This window comes from Enhydra lutris, unplaced genomic scaffold (assembly GCF_002288905.1).
Source record: "Enhydra lutris kenyoni isolate GAN:26980312 unplaced genomic scaffold, ASM228890v2 scaffoldscaffold59, whole genome shotgun sequence".
Lineage (NCBI taxonomy): Eukaryota > Metazoa > Chordata > Mammalia > Carnivora > Mustelidae > Enhydra > Enhydra lutris.
The window spans coordinates 3,710,767-3,733,587 of NW_019154143.1; the positions used below are offsets into that span (position 1 = coordinate 3,710,767).

A 22,821-nucleotide genomic window follows, 5' to 3' on the forward strand; every position below is an offset into this window, starting at 1 on the left:
AAATGAACGATCAGTGCAAAGGGGAAGTGGGACCCAGGGGAGGGAACTCTGGTAACAGGTTCTTTGGAACACACCATCTGGAAAAAAAAAACAAAGAAACAAAGCCAACCAACACGGTATCACAAATTTTGTTTCCTCATCCTAAAAGCTCCCAAGAAGATAAGCAAACACTTTATTTTGCTTTAAACCGGCTTACAATTTACAAACTCTGCGGTGATTTTTAATCTGTCTCATGTGTCTCTGTTTATCGCACTGGACAGTACCCACTGCCCATGGAAATAAGCCATTCCCAGCAAGAACTGGAGGTAATTTCTAGTTCTGGTTTAGCAGACTGTTTTGGTGACTTCTCTGGAGCTGGTTTAGAAGCATCGGCAGGTGATAAGTTGATTAAAAAATCCTCTTTCTTGCTGTAAATAGCTTGACCTTCAGAATGTGTAATCTTGCCATGTAACAGCCTTGAAAAAAAAAATTGCTAACTTTCTCAAAGACATCCATGACTGGTCTCCAGACTTAATTTTCTTCCTGATTAAGCACAGGACCGTTCTGCTGTCTACGTATCACTCAGTCCTCTTTCTCATTACCAGCCCTAATTTGGACATTTAACAATAGGGAGGAACCAAATTAAATTTTTAGAAGGGTTCAAGAACTGCGTCTTTCTTTCTTTTTCTTTCTTTCTTTCTTTCTTTCAGATTTTATTCATTTACTTGACAGAGAGAAAGAGCACAAGCAAGGGGAGCAGTAGGCAGAGGGAGAAGCAGGCTCCCCGCTGAACAAGGACCCCCATGTGGGGCTTGATCCCAAGACCCTGGGATCATGACCTGAACCGAAGGCAGACTCTTAAGCAAGTGAGCCACTCAGGTGCCCCAAGAACTACGTTTCTTTAAGGGTTTGGTCTCTGTCTGGCCGATGACCCAGAGAAGCTTCAGGTTCATGGCCCACAAGTGAAGAACCATCAGTCTTTAGCTACGCGACAGGTGCAGGGAGAAGATTGTACCTGGGCAAACGCCGGAGCAGGCAGCATTTCCTTTGACTGGGAAAAGCAGGCCTCTCCTCCTGCACCTCACTCCTGGCAGCCTCCAACCTCCCCCTCAGACTCAAAACAGCAGGAGCAAACAGATGGAAGGACTACATTGTTTCTATTCATGAGTAACCACCACCTGCTGGGACAACCAGCCTTCCAGGTGGAATAACAACGAACAGGTCTGGTAACAGTGTTATCACCACAAAGCCAGCTACTGGGGTGCGGCAGGGGTGGAGCAGCTGTCCTCCAAAGGAAAGGAGTGACAGGAAAAGCTGAGGAAAAGGCCAGAAAGGGCAGGGACCGTGGAGTGCTCCAGGCTAACGGTAAAGCTCCAACTTGCCGTTCTTCCCAATGGGAGAGCCATCCCTGAACTACTCTCAGCGAGAAAAACATGCTGCAGGTCAGTGATCTGAACAGCTCAGGCCTGGACTGTCACAAGGGGAAACCTCACCCTTCCTGCCCCGGAGTGTTCGAAAGAGCCTTCCCGCAGGGTGTGTGCAGTGTGTGTGTGTCCTGTGCAACTGAAATGTTCTCGTTTGCATTCAGTTAAGCACTTCATTAAGCATTACGCTTTTAAGTTTGAATGTGTGGGATCAGTGTATGTGTTCCATGCTTTTTTTTTCATGTGTGCTGTTTCTGGAGTCAGATCCAGGAGTCGCTTCTGTCTGTGCCATGGACTGCCCAGCGACCGAAGGGGATCCTGAGGCTTCAGTTTCTCCATCTATACAACTGAAATAATGATCACTAGTACACAGAGGTATTGTGAAGGTTATATAAAAATGAATACATTTGCTTAGCACATCATTTGGCAGAGTAAGTGCACAGTAAATGTAAGTTATAATTATTAGGATTAATGTTATAATCATAATATAATAATAGTGGCAGAAGCCTTGAGCCCTCTTTGCTAGCTCTGTAATAAGCTAGCCCTTTGACCCAGATAAATGTGTTATAATTTTCTCAAACTTTGAAATGGATGGTACATTCTAGAATTTCTATCCAAATCTAAAAGTCTGTGACTCTATAGGCATTCTTTTGGCACGTAAAATAATTATTCATTATGCTGTTAATATTCAAGATAGCATAGGGTTTTTCAAAATCATCTGTGGGCCTTGAAAAATTCAGCACTTGAATAATTCAAACGATACCCTGTCAATGAGACCCCCCCCCCATTTTATTGTGGGTGTCTCTATTATCCTGGAGACAAAATTTCACCTGATAGTTCTTTTCCACGATGCCTCCAGTAAAAGCAAAACTAAACCACGAGCAAACTCCCCTAAAAAGTGGCCCAGTGGGCAACCCTGCGGGCCAACCGGGAAGTCGCTGAGCCACACGGCCATGGGCTAAATCAAGGCCCTCACACAAATGGCATAAAGAGGAATTTTTTGCTTGTTGAACTTTCCAGGTCTTGTAGACTCTTCTACATTTTAAGGAGAAGAAGAGGAGAAACTTCCCAGTGCCAGACTAGCCCCATTTACAGATGGGCATCTGAAAGTGCATCTGTCCCAGATCTTTGACGGGTGTGGTACCCAAGACCAGCTGCACCGAGGGAAACCGCCACAGGCCCAGAGTGCTCTGGTCATTTTCAGTCCATCCTCTGCCTCCCATGGGTGGAGGGGGTGTGGGGAGAGCAGAGCTCCCTCCAGGCAGGGAGCAGAAATGGCAAGACAGCTGGACCCCTTGAGCCTATCTGACCATCCATCAGTCACCTGGGGGAAACAAACTCACTTTGGAATACCCTGTGCTTGTCTCAAGCAAAACAACTGTTTGGTAAGAACCGAATCAAAACAACCTGCCCCCGCCTCCCTTCTAATGTCCGGGCACTCCAGAAAAAGGAACTTGTTTGGTTATCTCCCCCCAGGGCTCTGATTCAGAGGACTGTCACTTCCAGAGGTTTACCTCACTGATTCCAGGTTCTGTCCTCTCCCTTTCCCCTTTTCCTTTCTTAAACATTCTGGCTGGTGACTACCACAGAAAGACGCAAGTCCCTGAACAACAGCCCCATTCCAGCATGGTGCCTGCTGTGCTGCTCTCCAGAGAGCAAGCTCCAGTCAGCTGAATGAACCCAAGAAAGAGAGAACAGGTCTGTTACTTGGAAGCCGGCTCTCAGGCCCCCAGAGCTGATAACCAGCCGCAGGAAGCACTTTGATCATCCAGGGCATCGACAAGGAGGGACACTGAGCATCATCAAAATGCTAACTTGCCCTTATCTATCTATCTATCTAAAGTCAGGAGGACCAGGGGGTGACTAAAAAAAATTAGCTTTAAAGTAATGAGGTTGAATTAGCTTGTTCCCAAAAAGAGCTATAAAATGTATCTTCAGTGAGTTGGAAAGCATGCCTGAACTCAAAAAAAAAAAAAAAAATGCTTCCTTATCTAAATCTACATATCATTATGTTAGTTTTCTGTATTGCAGATTGTTACACACCGTTAAATGAGATCGTTTCCCAAGCTGACTGATCAAATGAGACATACACCTTTCTCAAAGCACTATTTTTTTCAAATTTCAATGGTGAAATCGATTCAAATCAAATCCAGTCATCAGTCCACTTTATTGTAAGCTCTCTTCTTCATAACCTGAATCTTGGCTTTGAACCTAAACACCACAGACCATAAAAATCCCAGACACCAGGAAATCAACTCACAGCTTCCTAGGTAGGAATCAAGCAAAACGCCTTATTCACCCTTAAAGTTAGAATAAAACATTGCTGCAAATGACAGATTCTAAAAATAATAATAATACTACTAAATCAGTAAAAACGCAAATGGCTATTAACAACAGATAACATAAAATACCTCCTTGAATGCCAAATGGAAACCAAGATCAAAATTAAAATTTGTCAGTGCCTTGCAAAACACACACACACTCTCTCCCTTTCCCTCCCTCTCTCTCTCTCTCTCAAAAGTTCTCCAGTTACTTACTGGGGCGGTTCCGTCGTCCTCCTCACATCAGCACCCTGCCTGTCCGGCTGCCAAGTGCTGGAGCATGCCTCGAGCAGCTGTTTCCTTCAAGCTGCGGCTCTGTGTCTTAACCAGTCACATGCGCCTCCTGATAAATACTGCCGCTGTGCCAGGAGGTCAGAAACTGAAGATCATTATTCTCCTAATTCGCAAGCCTCATAACCCCTGAGCTGGCTCAGCCATTTCATTAGCACGCAGAGCGGTGCATTCCACAATTTGTTTTCTTTCAGTGGCAAACCCCAAACAGCTGATAAGTCACCCTGAAGGACAGGTCACTGCAAGTGGAAAGTTGATGTGTATGGGGGGGGGCGGAGGGGTAGGAAGGGGTGTGGGGAGAGGAGCTGCAGTCCCTATGGTCTCTCATCTCATCAGGTTTTCACTGGGGTTCTTGAGCAGCAGGACGAAGGAGACACAGACCGACCGGTGCAGCAGGTGGAAACCATGCTGCGTCCGGGTGCCCCCAGGGTCCATCAAGATGCTGCTCCATCTTCCCACAAACCAGAGCGTCCAGGCTCCGGTTTGTGGGAAGAGCTGTAAGACCGGGCAGCCTGTTGTGAGGAAGGTGGGCTAACCGTCTCAGGATGTTTAGGGTTAATTTCGAAGGCGAGGGCTGCTGTGCCAGGCGATGCTGAGGGGCGAGGGGGTGAGGGGTTAGGGAAGACTATCAGAGGCAGCTTCGTCTAGAGCCAATGGAAATGACTTTCAGGTAACCTGAGACCGAGCTTCCGCACGCTGTAGTTATCTGTTGGAGCGTATCAACATTTGGGGGGCACAGCAGAGCCATTGAGACTATCAGCGGGGGAATCAAGAGTGGAAACAGAAATGATCACAAGATTTGCAAGCCGCTTTACAGATGTGCTGCTGCCCCCTTTGGTGCTAGGAAGTTGAACCGACCTGCTGTTTCCTGTGCCACTCACGAAGGTGGCAGACGTTCTGGGAGCCTTGTTGAATTCATACTTCTCACCTGAGCTGATGTTCCCCCTCTCCAAGGAAAGCCTGTGGACGCTCTGACTTTGGATAGCACCTGACTTCTTGTGCCACCTTCTAACAGCAGAGCCCACGCAGGCCAGAATGTCGGTATGACAGGCGGTCAGCTCCTTTGGCAGACTGAACATCCAAAAGAGATTTTAAGAGGTTAAAATGCCCCAGGGGATTTCTGTACCATAATGAGCCTGTTAAACTGTCAACCTTGATTTTTAGTAAGTGAGATATTACTCAACAGAGGAGCTTGTGTGGGCAATCTTCCATATCTGGGTTTTGTCTCATAATTATTTACAAAATTAATCAAACCAGAAGTTTCCCTCCATACAGAGGATAGAGTGTTTTTCCAGAATAACAACAACAACAACAACAGAAGACCAAAACCTCTCAGTCTTGCCATTCTTTCAGGGGACTAATTTGTTACCTACATGTGAGTGACCAAAGTGTAAATAGAAAAATGTTTTGCAAGCTTCAAAACATACCCCTTTTGTTCAAAGTTAGTAATACAACGAAACTACAGATATTAAAATACAATGTGCTAAAATATGTCACCTTCCTAACCCTTTTTCCTCGTATGACAATCATGAATCAGAAACAGAAAGGGAGGCCTACTGAAGACTGGAAATGTTATTTTGATTTATTTATACCTCGCACTTAACAGTAATGGAAACTTTTGTGATCTTGTGGCATCCATCAATCACCTTATTTGCCACTGGTGGTGTTAATTATTCTGATGATCCATTGCATACCACATAGTTAATGAGGCAGAGGCTTCTGGAAACCCTTCAATGAGCAATGAAAAAAACAGTCTCGGGAAAGGTAAGCATAGAAATTCTCTCATTCCTTTGGGAGAGAGGAAGGGATGGATTCCAAATCATACATATCAAGTGGACTGTCAACACAGACAAAGATCCTGGGCCCTTCTGACAGCATCCAGGAGTGTCCCGGAGGTTCCAAAAGACTCTTTTTTTTTTTTTTAAGATTTTATTTATTTATTTGACAGACAGAGATCGCAAGTGGGCAGAGAGGCAGACAGAGAGAGAGGAAGGGAAGCAGGCTCCCTGCTGAGCAGAGAGCCCGATGTGGGACTCGATCCCAGGACCCTGGGATCATGACCTGAGCCGAAGGCAGAGGCTTTAACCCACTGAGCCACCCAGGCACCCCCGAAAAGACTCTTTTCTAACCTTGCAAACAAATGGGGAAATCCCCCCTTTGTGTCCCAAACACCTATAGGTACCAATCTTCTCCTTCAACTCCGAAAGAAGTGCCCTCCTCCCGCCAAAGGCTACCCCCACCCCCGCCCCAGCTTTCTGTCTCACCTTGGATCCGTTGCCAACCATCACGCTTTCTCTCCCTGTCCACTCACCCTCCTCATTGTCTAAATATGTTTACATTATTTTTACGTCCTAAAAACAATCTTTTTTGATCTTTTGCTTCCTTAATTACTGCCCTAACCTACACATTCCCAGCACAGGTGAGTTTCTAGACACACTTCTTGTGTCGCTCATCTTCACATCCCATTTATCTTGAGGTTGGCTTCCAGTCTGCCTCTTCCCCCAACTTCACTGAAACTCGTTTCCCCAAGTCACCAAAGACCAATGCTATTGGACACCTTTTTGCTTTTATCTGACTTGATCTCTCTGCTGCACTTGACCTCACTGGCCAAGCACTCCTTAATGTGTTCTCTTTGGGCTTCTGTAAAATTTCATTCCTACCTCCTTCAGCCTCCTACGTGGACTTTTCTAATAGAGTCCCACTCTATTAGAGTTATTTATTATTATTAGTCCCACTGCTCTCACATGTAAAAATCCCCTCTGTTCTTCCTGTTTTCTAACAGCTCCCATATATCTTAATTTATTCCTGAATGACTGCAGTAGTTTCCTGATTAGTTGTTCTTTTTTTTTTTTTTAAAGATTTTATTTATTTATTTGACAGAGAGAGATCACAAGTAGGCAGAGAGGCAGGCAGAGAGAGAGGAGGAAGCAGGCTCCCCGCTGAGCAGAAAGCCCGATGCGGGGCTCGATCCCAGGACCCTGAGATCATGACCTGAGCCGAAGGCAGCGGCTTAACCCACTGAGCCACCCAGGCGCCCCCTGATTAGTTGTTCTGTCTCCAAAAGCCTGTCTCTGACAAACAAAAATTTATTTTGTTTTATTTTTACACTTTTGTACCTTAAGCCTCTCCAAAACTATGGTGGAATCTCAGGCATCTTTGTATTCCCAGAACCTAGAACAAGGCTTAAATCCTTCTTTTGTACATTCTGTTACTGTTGCATTTCTTACTCTATGTTATAAGTAGGTCTTAATGTGTCTATGTCCCATTCACACTTTGACAACCTTAAAGAAAGCCTGTGACTTCCTCATTTTATATCCTGTAGTGCCTAATCCAATGTCTGACCTGTAGGAGACACATGGAGACAACGCTGAATGAATAAATGAATGATTAAAGAGAAGGATTTTCTGTTTACTCCTCTCAGAAAAGACGTAAGAAAAGTAACAGTAACTCATTTTTTATTAGACCATCAAAAAATCTTAAGTCATGTCCCCCCACAAAGAAATTATTTTCACCACATTCTATGACCACATTGTAATACAACTATAAAATAAGTGCAAAAGTGTAAGTCAAAAAAGAACCAAGCTCTTGGAAAATTTTTATGACTCTTCTTTAAGAAAATAATTGATTGGAAAGAAATCAAAACGGCAATCACAGAATGCTTAGCAGGTCTCAGTAATGAGAATACCATATCCAATACTGTAGATAGAGCCAAAAGAGTTAATGAGAAGCAAACTGACCCAAGGAGTTGAAAAACAATGGATCAATAAGCATGGGAAAATGCCAAAGTTATTAAGAAATTGTTTCCAAAGAAGTTTTTTGTCCAAATTACTTACACAATCAAGTTATCTTTGAGTTTCAAGCCACAGATAATTCCCAGGCTGTATAAAATGTTCAAATGAACAAAAATAACAGAAAGCTAACATAATACCCCAGACACAAAAGCACACAAACAAACGAACTGATAATGCATAATAGTGGAAACCACAGACTAACCTCACATATAAACATAGTTTACTGGAGAGATGTAAAAAACTCTTAATATTAAGGAATGCATCAGTATGACGACGTGATGGTAAAAAGCCTTTGAATTAGCACAAGCGGTACTCTTGAAAAGTCTTTTGATAAAATTTAGTATCAATTTTTTAAATTAATAAAATGGAGTTAGGAGAATTTTTCTTGGCATGATAAAGATGAACCCAAACCAAACACAAGTGTCCTATAGTATAGTAGTAGAGATATTAAATGGTATAGTAGTAGAGACATTAAAATTAAATTGAGAAACAGGGAAAGGGTGCTCGTTGTTACTACCATCACACAGCACTGTTCCCGACATTCAAGCCCTTGCAATCAGACAAGAGAAGAATAAAAACAAACAAGCAAATAAACGAAAAAACTAAAGAATTAGGAGGAACAAGAGACAAAATTACCCAACTTGCATATGTTATAATCATTTACTCAGTAGAATCAACTTTTTAAAATGTTTTAAATGATTAGAAATGTCAGTGAACAATCACAAAATCAAACTAATTGGGTTTCCCACGTAACAGCCTCAAACTGTTAGAAAAATCATGGGAAAAAAATCTCATTCAGAATGGCAACAGTAATAAAATTTCTAGGAAAGACAAGAAAAGTGAAGAAAATATAAAGGAGTTTATAAAAGTCTACTGAGAAAATAGGAAATCTTTTTTTTTTTTTAAGATTTTATTTATTTATTTGACACAGAGAGAGAGAGACAGTGATAGAGGGAATACAGGCAGGGGGAGTGGGAGAGGGAAAAGCAGGATTCCCACTGAGCAGGGAGCCTGAAGGGAAGCAGGGCTTGATCCCAGGACCCTGGGATCCTGACCTGAGCTGAAGGCAGATGCTGAAGGACTGAGCCACCCAGGTGCCTCAGAAATATTTCAATAAATGGAGCATTCTATGATTTTCCAGGACTGGAAGACTCAATGTTGTCAAGCTGTCGATTCTCCTCTATTTAATGAATACATATAATTAAATTTTGATTAAAATGCCAGAGATTTTAAACAACAGGTCAAAAAAGAAATTCTGAAGTTTATATGAAAGAATAAAAAGCTGAGAATGGTAAAGAAAATTTCAGAAAACAACAAGGCTGGTCAAGGGTACTAGGTATTAAGTAGGCTGAAAAATCAAGAATTAAAAGTTTGATTCTGGGGGCGCCTGGGTGGCTCAGTGGGTTAAGCCTCTGCCTTCGGCTCAGGTCATGATCTCAGGGTCCTGGGATCGAGCCCCGCATGGGGCTCTCTGCTCAGCAGGGAGCCTGCTTCCCCCCTTTCTCTCTGTCTGCCTCTCTGACTACTTGTGATCTCTCTCTCTGTCAAATAAATAAATAAAATATAAAAAAAAAAAAAGTTTGATTCTGGAGCCAAAAGAGGCAGACCAATAGCAGAACAGAAAGCCAGAAATAAAAAAAAAGTACTATATTAAAATGTTTATTTGTTGGGGCACCTGGGTGGCTCAGTGGGTTAAAGCCTCTGCCTTCGGCTCAGGTCATGATCTCAGGGTCCTGGGATTGAGCCCTGCATCAGGCTCTCTGCTTGGCGGGGGGCCTGCTTCCCCCTCTCTCTCTGCCTGCCTCTCTGCCTACTTGTGATCTCTCTCTCTCTCTCTGTCAAATAAATAAAATCTTAAAAAAAAAAGTTTATTTGTTAAATATGATATTTAAACCCAGTGGGAAAGAAATGAACTATATAACGACTGGTTGGATAGTTAAGTAGAGAGGAACAATAAAATAAATTATTACCAATTATTAAAATAAAATAAAAATCAATTATTACCTCACAAAAATAAAATCAGTTATTATCTCATACCATACACAAAATAAATGCCTAGTGGACAAAGGAGCTAAAAGTGAAAATAAGACCCCACATAAACTTGAAGAAAATCATGTGATTTTTTTTAACATCTTAAAATTACTTTAATTTTAATTATTTTAATCATGATGAAATGCTTTTACCATGAAAATTATTTTAATTACGATCACAAAAGTGAAAACCATTTAAGAATGTTTTAAATATTTAAATAAGTAAAAAGTAAAGTTTATGTATGTCAAAAAAAACCCCACCATAAACAAAATTAAATTGCACATGACAGAATGAGATTAAAAAATGAAGCCTGGGGGCACCTGGGTGGCTCAGCGGGTTAAGCCTCTGCCTTCAGCTTTAAATGCTTTAATCATCTACGCAAAGAGGAGAAAGCCATAAGAAATGTGATCATGAAAAAAGACCCAGAGCTGCAATGCCTCACCTTCCCCTGATAAGGTAAGACACTTTTTCCTAAGTCTCAGTTCTCCACTCTTCTGTGTCTGGACTCCATATTGGTCAGCAAGTCACTGGACGTGGTGGAACGAGCAGGTTCAGAGGACGCGGGAAGAGGAGAGAAGTATGGTCTTGCTTGAGCACCGTGGGTTCAGAGATGCCCAGATGGGCTTTTATGTCTACCTGAGATACTCCCTTAAGTAGAAAGTCCCAAATGGTTTCCATCCTATGCACACATGGTCAGAGAGCAGGACGGTCCTCTGCCAACTGCCCCCACAGGAAGTTGCCATTCACCTTGTGCCAAACTCCTACTCCAACTTGGTGATACACCACGTCCTGGTCAATTTGAGGTACTAACGCCATGCTGCATCCCCAGCCCTACCTGCCTTTCTTTTCAGCGGGCCTTTCACACATTACTTTCTTATTTCTACTGGGTCATCTCTTTCTCAGATACATTCGCTTCTTTCTTGTTTCTTCCAACATTTGTCTAAGTATCATGGGGGATTTTTCTCTCCCACTCCTGCTCGTCCCCTGTTCTTCCCCTTGAGCCAAATAAACCCCTAGACACCATCAGTTCTCCTAAGAGTTGTGCTAGCCACATGTCTGTAACAAACAGAAAAAACTGTGGAAAAAAAAAAATCAGAGCGTGGAGTTCTTAATCTCTAAAGCCCTTGAACAAAGCAAACCATTATCAACAAATAAAGAAATATAGTGTCTGCTTTCAAAGTGCATTGCATTTAAGGAGTCACCAAAGCACGTGACAAAAATCTCTGCTCTCAAAGCTGACAGTCTCTCTTGGAGAAAATGGGACATGCAGAGAGCCATACATAAGGAATTCTAATTATAATATATCATAACATTTAATATCTATTAATATTGTACAATACTAATATAGTATTAATAATATATAACAAGCTAACATCTGTGCAAAATACTCATTAAATCCTCACAACAGTGCCCTAAGGAAATGCTATTATTACTACGATGTTGACCTTTAATGAGATTAACTAGCCTTGCCCCCAGCTAGTAAGCAGCAGAGAGAGAAAGAGAGAGAAATATAGATGCAAACAAACCCAGGTCTCTCTGACTCCAAACTTTCCATGTTTACTATCTCCACCCAACCAAATGATTTAGTGTCCATGGAAGTTTTCACAGACTTGCTCGTCTTTTTCTAATTAAACCTGCTCGCACTCACGCACAACGGCCAAGTTAACTGTATTGCACCGTGGAGTCTAATGACTGGCGTTACAACTGCAGTTGTAACGGACCGATTCCCAAGTGAACCTTTTGACACAAGCCATTCACAAACTGGAGTTGGGCTGTATAAAAGTAAAAAGGTGGCTGAGTCAGGAGGACAGCCTCTACCATAGGCTGCAGAAGCTTCTCCCACTCCCTGTCTGGGCATCGTGCCCCCTTTCTTCAGCATCTCTGGAGAAATCCCCAAATTTCTGGACGAATCAGTTACATTTAAAAATGGACTTCCTCTGTTGGTCTCTTTCTTTTTTGTGTATTTTATCTCTTTTCTTTCTTCCTTTGTGTTAAATTTCATTTGTTTTTTAAAAACACTTTACATATTAGTGTTGCATTTACTGAATCTAGTTCATTTACATTTACCTTTATGGCAGATTCTTCTCCATCTAATCAGCTTCTCAGACTGGGCTAGATTTCTAGCTGAAGCTGGATTCATTAAACATGAGATGGAAGAGTTAGCATCCAAGACACGAAATCACCTCGCTTAGCATAATTACTTAATAATAATAATAATTACTTACATAATAAATAAATAAAATAGTAAATATTATATTAAATATAATAAATAAATAAAACAGTAGTTTTATTTCTAAACACCGATTTGATAGCAACTTGCATTAATCTTTGAAGATCTTACCCCTATAAACCACAGACTAGTGGTCAAATTAATCTGAATCTAAATCTTCTAACATACCACTGCTGCTTTCTGAATTTAGTTCTTTTTTTCTTTTTTTAGACTTATTTATTTGAAAGAGTATGCGTGTTGGGGGAGAAGCAAAGCGAAGGGGAGAGGCAAAGGGAGGGGGAGAGAATTTCAAGCACACTCCTCAAGGAGCAGACAGCCTGATGCCGCCTAGATTCCAAGACCCTGAGATCATGACCTGAGCCACAATGAAGAGTCAGCGGCTTAACCCACTGAGCCACCCAGGAGCCCCCTCAGAATTGTTTTAGTTCTTGAAGAAGTTGCTTAGGGGGGAAAAAAAAGCTTCCTAAGGCTGCCTCTGTGCATTTTTCTGAGAATCATTTAGTGTACAGAAAATAATAGAAGGGCAATTTCAGATTTATAATTTCCTTTCTATTCAAGTTTCAGCATCATTGCTGTTTCAAAGGAGAAAATACAAAGCTGATTCAAGGGAAAATGAGGCTAAGAAAATATTTTTAAAAATTTTTCTCGAAATGTGTGATCGCTAAATGCATGAGATGGGCACAGTTTTCTCTTTGCAGGAATCATAGGAAAAGCGCTGTTAGACGCTCCAAATTCTTTTTCTCATATGAGAATTTGAGACCCTCCTGCCTTCTCCCCACCCTCCCACTGCCGCTCCACTCTGAGTCTGCTGAACTGCACTGGGTTCATACCATAGCCCACCAGACTTGGCTGGAAGATGATGCTCAGGGTACACTTTCTGAATGAAGGAAGGAACTTTTACACCATGGTTGTAATGATAAAATAGCCATCTTAATTGATGCTAAATCCATCCACTAAAATTGTGCATGCGGGTATCCCCCACTTTTTGAAAGTTCAAGTTAGGCTACTTCACTTTTACAATGAAAGAGCTGCATTAGCACCTGTTTTGGTTAACCTACAGAAATTTTTAAAAAGGGTGACATGTGAAAATAATGTTCCGCACTTGGCAGCAAGCCCTCACAGAGGCAGGGCGCACCCCAGAGCCATGTGTGTGGCACCGCCCCCCTCTCTGGGGAAGAATGTGGTGCCACCAAGCTCCTTTCCCAGGAACTACACTGAGCATCTCAGTACCAAGCCCCCGTAGTTTTCAACTGTGTGAGCATCTGTGCTTTTCGTGGATTTATTTTGTGCATCTATTAGTAAGATGTAATAGCAGAAAAGCCTAAGAGAAGTTATTGTTTGGAGTGTGGGCATGCTCATAAACTTTTCCACACAGGGGTGCCGGGGTGGCTCAGTCCTTAAGCATCTGTCTTCCGCTCAGATCATGATCCCAGGGTCCTGGGATGGAACCCCCATGGGGGGGTCCCTGCTCCGCAGGAAGCCTGCTTCTCCCTCTCCTACTCCCCCCGCTTATGTTCCCTCTCTCATTGTGTCTCTCTCTGTCAGATAAATAAATGAAATCTTTTTAAAAGTCCCATATAAATTAATAATAAATTATTAATGTAAATAAATTGTTTTATTGCTTTATGCCATTTTGGCTTACACAAGGTTTCATAGGAATGCTCTACTATTGAATACCTGGGGAAACCTGTACTAATTCTAAACAATGTCCATGTTAACTACATGTTCTACATGATCACTTCCGCTCTTCACTCTAGCTATCCCATTATCCAAACCCAGCTAGCCGACTGCAAGTCCTGTTTTTCAGTCCTTTGTGCCAAACTACTTGCTCACATTTTAACCCAACCATCACCATCCCTAGGTTATAAATCTGTGAGGATTGAGCTTCTAACCTCATTTCCATATCCTTTCCTAAAGTATCATTACTTTATCACACACTTCATTAAACATCGCCATGATTTACTTACACGGTGTTTGCTCAAACTTTTGGCTGCAGTCTTGGGATTACTTAGGACCTTTGTGTATAGAAAGCCTTTGAATAAGATATTCTTCATCATGACTGCCTGGGAGAGCACAAAGGCAGCCACAGACAGAGCAGGAACCCACTGAGTAATAAGGCTCTAATAGTATTGCAACCAGATTTTCTGATTTGTAGATCAGAGGGGGTAAACTAAGAAAACACTTTAAGAAACACATAAAAATGGGGTAGGAAAATTTCCAGTTCTCCTTCATGTTTTAATTAAGCAGGGAGTTTTTGTTCTCAGGGCTCATCTTTGTGTTGCCATTCTTATTCGTGAAAAGCAGTAGCTCATGCATGCTGTGTCCAAACTCTCAAACTGAGGGGCAGGTGGAGGGGAGGGGTCAGAACTGAGAGTGGGTGTTGTTTCTTTAATATAACCATGGGAAGTAGGAACTTTGCAAAGCTTCTTGGCTGGTGGAGATAAACACATGGTAGTGGGAAATCAATGCAGGGACATGCAGGCTAAAACAGCTGAACAATACTAGCCTATATGGTATTTGATAGGTACTGAATGCCTATAAATTCTTTTTAAATTTATATTGTAACCGGTCAGAATAACTACATTATCACATGGAAGAATAGTCTTGTTTCCTTTTGCAAAATAGGAAAAGCAGGACTCCTACGTTTCTCTTTGTACTTTATAAAATATATAGTTTAAAAAGCAATAATGTTCACTGTAGCATATCAAGTGATACAGAGATAGACATACAGAAAAATTTAGTAACCTATCCACTTCCATCTTGCCAAGATGACATACACCTATGAAAAATGTATCTCATATATACATACACATATAAGGTTCTAGTTTTCCATTAAAAAAAGTCTGTATTTGGGGTGCCTGGGTGGCTCAGTGGGTTAGAGCCTCTGCTCTGCCTTTGGCTTGGATCCTTGGGATCGAGCCCCACGTCGGACTCTCTGCTCCGCAGGGAGCCTGCTTCCTCCTCTCTCTCTGCCTACTTGTGATCTCTCTCTCTGTCAAATAAATAAATAAAATCTTAAAAAAAAAAAGAAGTCTGTATTTTATTTTTTCCCTTATCATATCATGGTTATGTATATGGTCAGTAACAGAGATTTAACCTATATTTTTCAATAGCTGTATACTTCTGCACAGCACAGTTATATCATACTGTATTCACCCTATTAATGAACATTCATCATGCTCTCAGTTTTGTGCTAGTATAAAATGTTGTACTGATTATCCTTACCCATACACCTTTAGTTTCTGGTGTTTTTCATTCCGTGGTAGAGATATCCAAAACTGGGATTGTTGGGTTTGCAGAATTACTCATTTCACTATACAGTCTTAGTTATTTTTCCAAAACTAACTTAAAATCAGTGCAAACATCAATGACCTTAAGAAGACCAGTAAATATCAACTTAGAGGATCAAGATTTTAATCTGAGAAGCATTAAAATTTCCTTTCAGAATTATTCTCCATCAGGTATATTAACTACATCATTTATATTGAAGATATTGGCTGGCTTTTCACAAGCAATAATACTTTTTAAAACCAAAATGTTTTAATCAAATCGACTCGAAATGTGTCAAAGTTAAAAGTTGGAGCCTATTTCCCTCCAGCTAGTCTTTATTATCGTCACACACCAAAAATTCCATAAACTCTAAAGCCCATTCCAACTGCCGAATCAGTTGCTGATTAATTCTTTTAAATTATGAGTGAACGTGAACGATATGTTATGAAGAACAAAAATGTTAATGTTGGACTAAAAATGATTCACTGAACTTTCAAAGAACACAGTGGTGCTAGTGCAAAAAAGGGTCAAAAACTCCCTTGCTTTGATTTTATTCTCTGGATTTTGGTGATTTTGGTCTTAGTAACCGAAGAGCCCACTGTCGTCTCCATGAGACAGGAATGGGCTCTGCTGTCCAAACACAAGGGTAAGTATACACACTGTCTACAGCTCCACTCCTCCTAGTTTTCTAAAACCACCTCTTCAAAATTATATGGTTTTGCCATGACATTTGGTTTGGGGCTTTGGAATGAGAAGTTGGGCAACATTTTTCTATATTTTTCACAGCATATATTTTCCAACTGTTACTGCTACAGCCACCAACACACTCTAAGACACAAGCGACCAAGCATAAAGTTCCTTGCCTTCAGAAAAACTAAGTTACAGTCAACATAAATGCAGGGAAATTTGTTCACATTACCAAAGCATTCTTTGTCTTAGAAATCTACTCGTCGCAGGATTACAAGAAATGTGTGCACCTCTGATGCATTAACAATGGCATTCAACCAACCAAAATTTAGCTCATATTATTCAAGAGCACATTTATTAAGTAAAATAAACATGAGTCCGATTTTGGACACAACTTACTGGCCCAGATGGACTGTGTCCTTTCCTTCAGAACACAAAAGTGGGCAAGTAATTCTACGCTGCCTGTGATGGACAGGCTATTTCCCAACCCCCACCCCCCCCCCAGAGGGCTTAAAGTAACCTGCTAAAAATAGCCCCTCAGGGCTTGGTGGCTCCTGGGTGGCTCAGTGGGTTAAAGCCTCTGCCTTTGGCTCAGGTCATGATCCCAGGGTCCTGGGATCAAGCCCCACATCGGGCTCTCTGCTCGGCGGGGAGCCTGCTTCTTCCTCCTCTCTGCCTGCTTCTCTGCGATCTCTGTCTGTCAAATAAATAAATAAAATCTTAAAAAAAAAAATAGCCCCTCAGGGCTCACATTAGCCTCCTTTGCTGAAGGGCCAGGTGAAAATATAAATTGCTTGAAATACATCCTGTATTCTAATTCCATAGGAACTACCATTAGCTGAAAATCCCCACTAATCCTCCTGACAATTCCAACATTAATAACCTTTTTCTCTTTTAACCATTTTTCCAAGCCAGTAGGAGAGGCAGTGTGTTGAGTGTTGAGGACTTGGACAGGCTGGGGCACTGGGATGTCAGGATTCTCATTCCCCCGTCAGCCACTCACCCGCTGAGTAAACTTAACCCTTTCAGGATAAAATTCCTCAATTGTAAAAAGCAAATGATAATACCCAACTCAAAAGGCCGCTATACCAGTTGGGAATAATGTGCTGTATTTCAGGAGGTTCTCCTATTAAAATACTCAGCAAGTGCGCAAAAATAAATGTTAAGACAAGCTCAGTGAGACACTGGTCATCACACCAGAAAAACAAAAATAACCTAAAAAGAAAGGGAGATTGAGGGGCGCCTGGGTGGCTCAGTTGGTTAAGTGTCTGCCTTCAGCTCAAGTCATGATCTCAGGGTTCTTGGATCGAGTCCCACATGGGGCTCTCTGCTCAGCAGGGAGCTGCTTCACCCTCTCCCTCTGCCTTTCCTCCTGCTTGTGCTTTCTCTCTCTGTCAAATACATAAATAAAATCTTACAAAAAAAAAAAAAGAGAGAGAAAGGGAGGTTGATAAAAATAATCACAGTGCATTAATTCAATGCTATACACATTATGCAGCCAGTAAAAGGATTAAATGGGAAGATGGTTTTGCTGTAAGAAGTGGAAAAAGCAAGCTGCAAAAATCACTAAGTATAAATGATTATTGTTTTAAGCCAAAAAGAACCCTCCACTATGTGTTTAGTTCCATTTTTATCATAATCAGGTATGTTTTCAAATACGTAGAAAATATCTACGATGATATCAAGCAAATATCCACCCTGAAGAAAACAAGACAGTTGCCAGAGTTGCTAGTCTTTCCTTTTTCACACTATTCACTTTTGATATTGAGTACATTTATGTATCATAAACCTGTGCTGTTTTTACAATTAAAAATTGAAGACACTGAAGAATGCGATGAAAATTAATCACCGTAAAGCACTTGGCTCAAGGCCTAGCAGGCCTTGATGAATGGTGATTATCACAGTTAATTCTATCCAGAAACCACAGAACTTCCTAAGTAAAATGAGGGTATGGAAAGCAAGCAGACCTTGGTAACATGCAGCCAGTTACGCTCGAGTGTGACCCTGATCCGTTTACTTTTTTCAATTGACTGTTTATGATCTCGATGTGCTGATGGCTTCCTGGGTACCGCCATGAGTCAAGACAGCAAACAGTGTACTTGCAATAGGCACCTTTTATTATACGTCACTTATGCCTCAACAAAATTGTTTAAAAGAAAAAAAAGCAGAGCTAAAATTTTCAGCAGTAATAAGAGGACAGATGGGAGAATGAGATCAGAATCAGAGGTTTCTAAGGTCTTTGTGTTATTCACAAGAAGTTGTCCATGTGAAGACATTAGCGTTAGACTTTGTTACATCAAACAATGTCTTTAATGTGCAAACCAAGAAAGGAAATAGAGGACATAGCTTCCAGAACACTAGAGGGGAGACACTAGAATAACGAAAACTTGAAAAATCCAAAAGGAGCAGAACAGGACAGGAAAAGAACCTCAAGGAGAAAATAATGCTATTGACTCTTCATAGCATTATAGCCTGGCTGAACTCACCATGAAAATGCAGAGACTCTTATTAAATAAGAAGCAAAAAGAGGGACTCATTTTTAATCAGTTCAGCCTCACAGGCATAGGGCGTGCACGTGCATGTGTGTACAGAAAAAAGGATCAGATATCTCCCCTCGACTCAACGTTTTTAAACTGCTTTTCTGAAGCCTTGAAATTAATGGAAGGAAAGTTCTTTATACCAAAAATAACAAAGGGAACGGACTTGGTCGGGAGGGGAGAGGGTGAGGGAAGTGTCAGGGAGGCAAAGACAACCGGCGAGTAGACAGCGTGTTCGTCTGCCAGGACCTCAGCGGAGGGGAGATGCAAGGCGCAAGGAGGTGTCTAGCGGATCCCGCAAGGGGCCACCCTTCCTACCTACAGTGAGGTCCTCCGGCCAGCGTGGGGGCTCCCCTGGGGACCCTCGAGCTCCTCTCTCCAGAGGAGGTCTGAAGGTACAGAGCCCTCCCCAGCCTGGCGGAGCCGGCACTCTTCGGACACATGTGAACTCAACACGGCCACGCCAAACGGCACAATTCATCCATCCTTTCATGCAATCTGCAAAACAGGGTAGATGGTTCTAATCCATCTTATCTGGAAAACGGATGGAAAATTCTTCCCAGAAGTTAATTCTTTAGTCTTATTCCAAAAAAAAAGGCCACGTGGCTCCTCTGGCCCTGTGCACTTGGCAGCGCCCTCCCGGCCTCTGCTGATTGGACACGTGTTGGGGCGGCCGTGCAGGCGACGGTGGGGGAGACCCTCGGTGACGAGGGACGGTCTGCCCTACAGCCCGCTGCCCAGGAATGGCAGGCACCTCCACACATCCTTTCCTGCCCAGTTATCTGGGGATCTCACCGATGCGGTGCTAACATAGAACTGGAATCAGAGGAAGAACCAAAAGACAGACAAATCATAAAAGACTTTATGATGGAGAACAAGCCGAGGGCTGCTGGAGGGGAGGTGGGCGGGGGATGGGCTAATGGGTGACGCGGTATTGAGGAGGGCGCTTGTCCTGTTGCCCGCAGCCCGATATCCGTAAGTGATGAATCACTGAATTCTACTCCTGAAAACGAAACAAAACAAGACCTAAAAAACAGGGTTTCTCCTACCAGCTCTGCCTTAATCTCGTTGAGCAATACTGAGCCAGTCCACCCCATTACCATTAGAGGTCCCCCTAATCATCAAGAAAGTGGAAATGACACTATCTGTCTCATAGGTCTTTGTGGAAAGCTAATAAAGTGATGTACTTTGAAACCCGTATTATATTGTGGGAATGCAAAGTGTACTCATTTCCTACAACTGGTAAGACGGCTTTAAGGCTTCATAGTACCTTTGTTTGCATAACACCATTGCCTGCAGAGGAGGTCACAGAGTTTCAGCTGACATCTATGATGGGCCTAACGTGCCCACTCTTAGTGACAATCTCTTCTGCCCCTCCTACCTTTGGAACGGCTTTGGTATTTGGGGCAGTGTTCACTGGTCCAGGGATGGGCATGTGATCCGAAGGGGAGTAGTCTTAATACTTCTCTTGTTCCGGCCACAGTTGAGTGTTTCAGGGATGAACATCTGACTTGATTCAGGCAGATGATTCCCTAAACTATGAGTCCCTGCCCCATGCTTTTCAGCCATGGAGCCAGAACATCCTTTTCTGTGGCCAAATCTTAAGACGCAAAACCTAGAACCTATCGGCACTCACATTATCTGCTTGGCCTATACCATTCTAGGAGATGAGGGGGAGTAGAGTGTTGGTGTTGACCTTCAATTAATTCTCTAGTTTCAGCTATAAAAAAATGCCTGCCCTCAGCGGGGCCCTATCCAAAGTGCTTTTTTTTTTTTTTTTCCTAAGATTTTATTGATTTGTTTGTCAGAGAAAGACAGAGAGAGAGAAAGCAAGCATGAGCACAAGCAGGGGTAGCAGCAGGCAGAGGGAGAAGCAGGTTTTCTGCTGAACAGGGAGCCTGACATAGGGCTTGGGGCTCCATCCCAGGACCCTAGGATCATGAGCCAAAGACAGATGCTTAACTGACTGAGTAGCCCAGGCATCCCAAGCTAACCACTTTTTTTTTTTTTTTGAAGATTGTAGTTATTTATTTGAGAGAGAGAGAGTGCACGTGCAGGGGCAGTTGCAGAGGGAGAGAGAGAAGCAGACTCCCCGCTGAGCAGGGAGCCCGACACAGGGCTCGATTCCAGGACCCCGGGATCATGACCTGAGCCAAAGGCAGACGCTTCCCAGACTGAGCCACCCAGGTGCCCCCCAAGCTAGCCACTTTTTAAGAAGATTTCAAACCAGTCTTCCTCAAATTGGCCTCATTTTCACCTTCAGGGGTGGCTGGTGCAACTAGTTCCTGGGTTGTGCACGTGTGCTCTGGTGCAAAATGAATTAATTTTCTGATTTCTATTGTTGAATTAGTAATCAACTGTCTGTTTTCTAGCTTTCTAAATATTGTCTTATGACTTATTTATGACTTAAAAACAAAACAACACACCAAGCCCTGTGATCTCTTTGAATGGATCTCAGAAAGCAGAAGAGGAGTTAAATGTTTGTGTTACACCCTCCTTTAGCAGAAAACTTGAGGTCTGTACAATATACTTTCACTCTTCATCATACTCAACCCTCTTTGGTGGTCCCTGTGGGTCAGGCCTCCTCCAGGCTCTTTACCTAGGCCACCCTTCCCAGTCTTGTGCTCCAGATTTCAAAACTATTCCTCTTCCCATGTGATATTCCTAAATTAGAGGATTATATGCCTAACCCAGCTTAGAAAAGTCAACAGATAACCCAACTTTATGTTGAGGTATCAGGGATCGACTTGCTCCTGTTTGGAATAGTTATGGTTTTTGAAAAGTGACTTGTGTTTCTTTGTATGTGTGTGATTTCAAAACTCATGTTCACCACAAGTGATCTGAAAAGTATAGAAAAGCATAGAGAAGAAAAATAAGATCAACTCTTATCACACTCTTCTTAAATTTTTTTTTCTTTTTATATACATGATAACCAGCATATAGATGGACCCGGTCCCAGTGACCCTCTTATGGCTTATACCTCCAGAAATTTATAATTAAATGGATGAGAGAAGAAACTCCTGGAGGATGAACCAACCAAGCATCTAACGACTGAATGAAAGAAATATCACCAAACATCTTGTGATAGAGAGCATGTTATAACACGTCGGAAGAGGCAAAGTTAGGAGACACGTTGTTGACTAGGGTCTGGCAGAGAGAAATAAAAAAAAAATAAAGTGCGCTATTCTTCTGCCTGATGGCCAGGTGTGTAAGACATAGCTTCACAAGCCAGAGCCTCTCTTCCGAAAACGGCTCCCACCCTCTGGATTAGCCCCATGACTCGCCTCTCAATGTTATACAGGACTAGATGAGGAATGGACACCTGAGGCAAGTTTAGGCCAGTCTGATAGTCAGACTCTTTCTAAAGAGAATTTGGAGTGGAAAGCAAGACATGTATCCATTTCGATCAGCGCTTGAATAAAAAGAACCTTCAAACGAAGAGTGGATGGACATCCTCCATGCTGGGCTTGGTGAAGTAGAGACAGAAAGAGCAGCCGGGGTGGGGGGAGGTGAGCAGAGCCTCTGAGGAATGGGGGCAGAAACCATCATGTTCCAGAATTCATGGCCTTTATTGAGTTTCTGGAGGGAGGCAGAAACCATCATGTTCCAGAATTCATGGCCTTCATCGAGTTTCTGGAGGGAGGCCCCTGCCATTCTTCACTTCATTACTTGTGTTTCCATGACGTACATGTTTTCTTATAACCAATGTAGCTCTGCTGACTGTATTTCCATTCCCTGAGCCTTGGCTAAGATCCCAGGCGGTGTGCAGCCTTGTGTCAAGAGCTTAGCTAATGGACACCAGCCCCTCACGCAAGGGCCTTCCCTAGATAACAGCCTGCAGAGCGACAGGTTAACATCAGTTCCTGATAGGACTTCTCTAAAGACCCTTGTGATCAATAGTCTCCCCTACCTCCTAGGGCCTTCCCTCCTGCTACCCTTAGGTAAGACCTGGTGGAACTTACCAAAATCCACACTTTGTGGTTTGAATCGACCGATCAGGCCTTAGCCCAGGAACCCCAAAGCAGGCCAACCACGGCCTCTGACAAAGGCATGTGCTCAGGTCCTGAGCCTGCACCCCACCTTGACCTCCTTGTTTAGCCCCTCAAGGTAAACGGCGCGCTTTCCCCAGAACCTGTGAGTAGTAAATCTCTCTATTTCAATTTCTGTTGTGGTCTTCTGTTTTGCTCACCATCCAGCAACTCTACAGGGCTCTACTTAACAAATGTTAACTTCATAAAGTGTAACACCCTCCAAGATAGA

The 22,821-nt window shown here is 42.6% G+C and overlaps 1 protein-coding gene across 4 annotated transcripts in view; it reads right to left on the reverse strand.

The window, feature by feature from the left end:
- LOC111158513 (RAS guanyl releasing protein 3) overlaps window positions 1–22,821 on the reverse strand; it is a 105,535-nt gene that overhangs the window by 72,143 nt on the left and 10,571 nt on the right. For 3 of the 4 annotated variants that reach the window (XM_022520588.1, XM_022520589.1, XM_022520585.1), the window contains exon 1: window positions 3,941–4,572. The exons of the other annotated variant lie outside the window; for it this stretch is intronic. The gene's annotated coding sequence lies outside the window, so the exon portion shown is untranslated. Of the gene's footprint in view, window positions 1–3,940; window positions 4,573–22,821 lie in introns of those variants that run through there. 4 annotated transcript variants of the gene reach the window in all.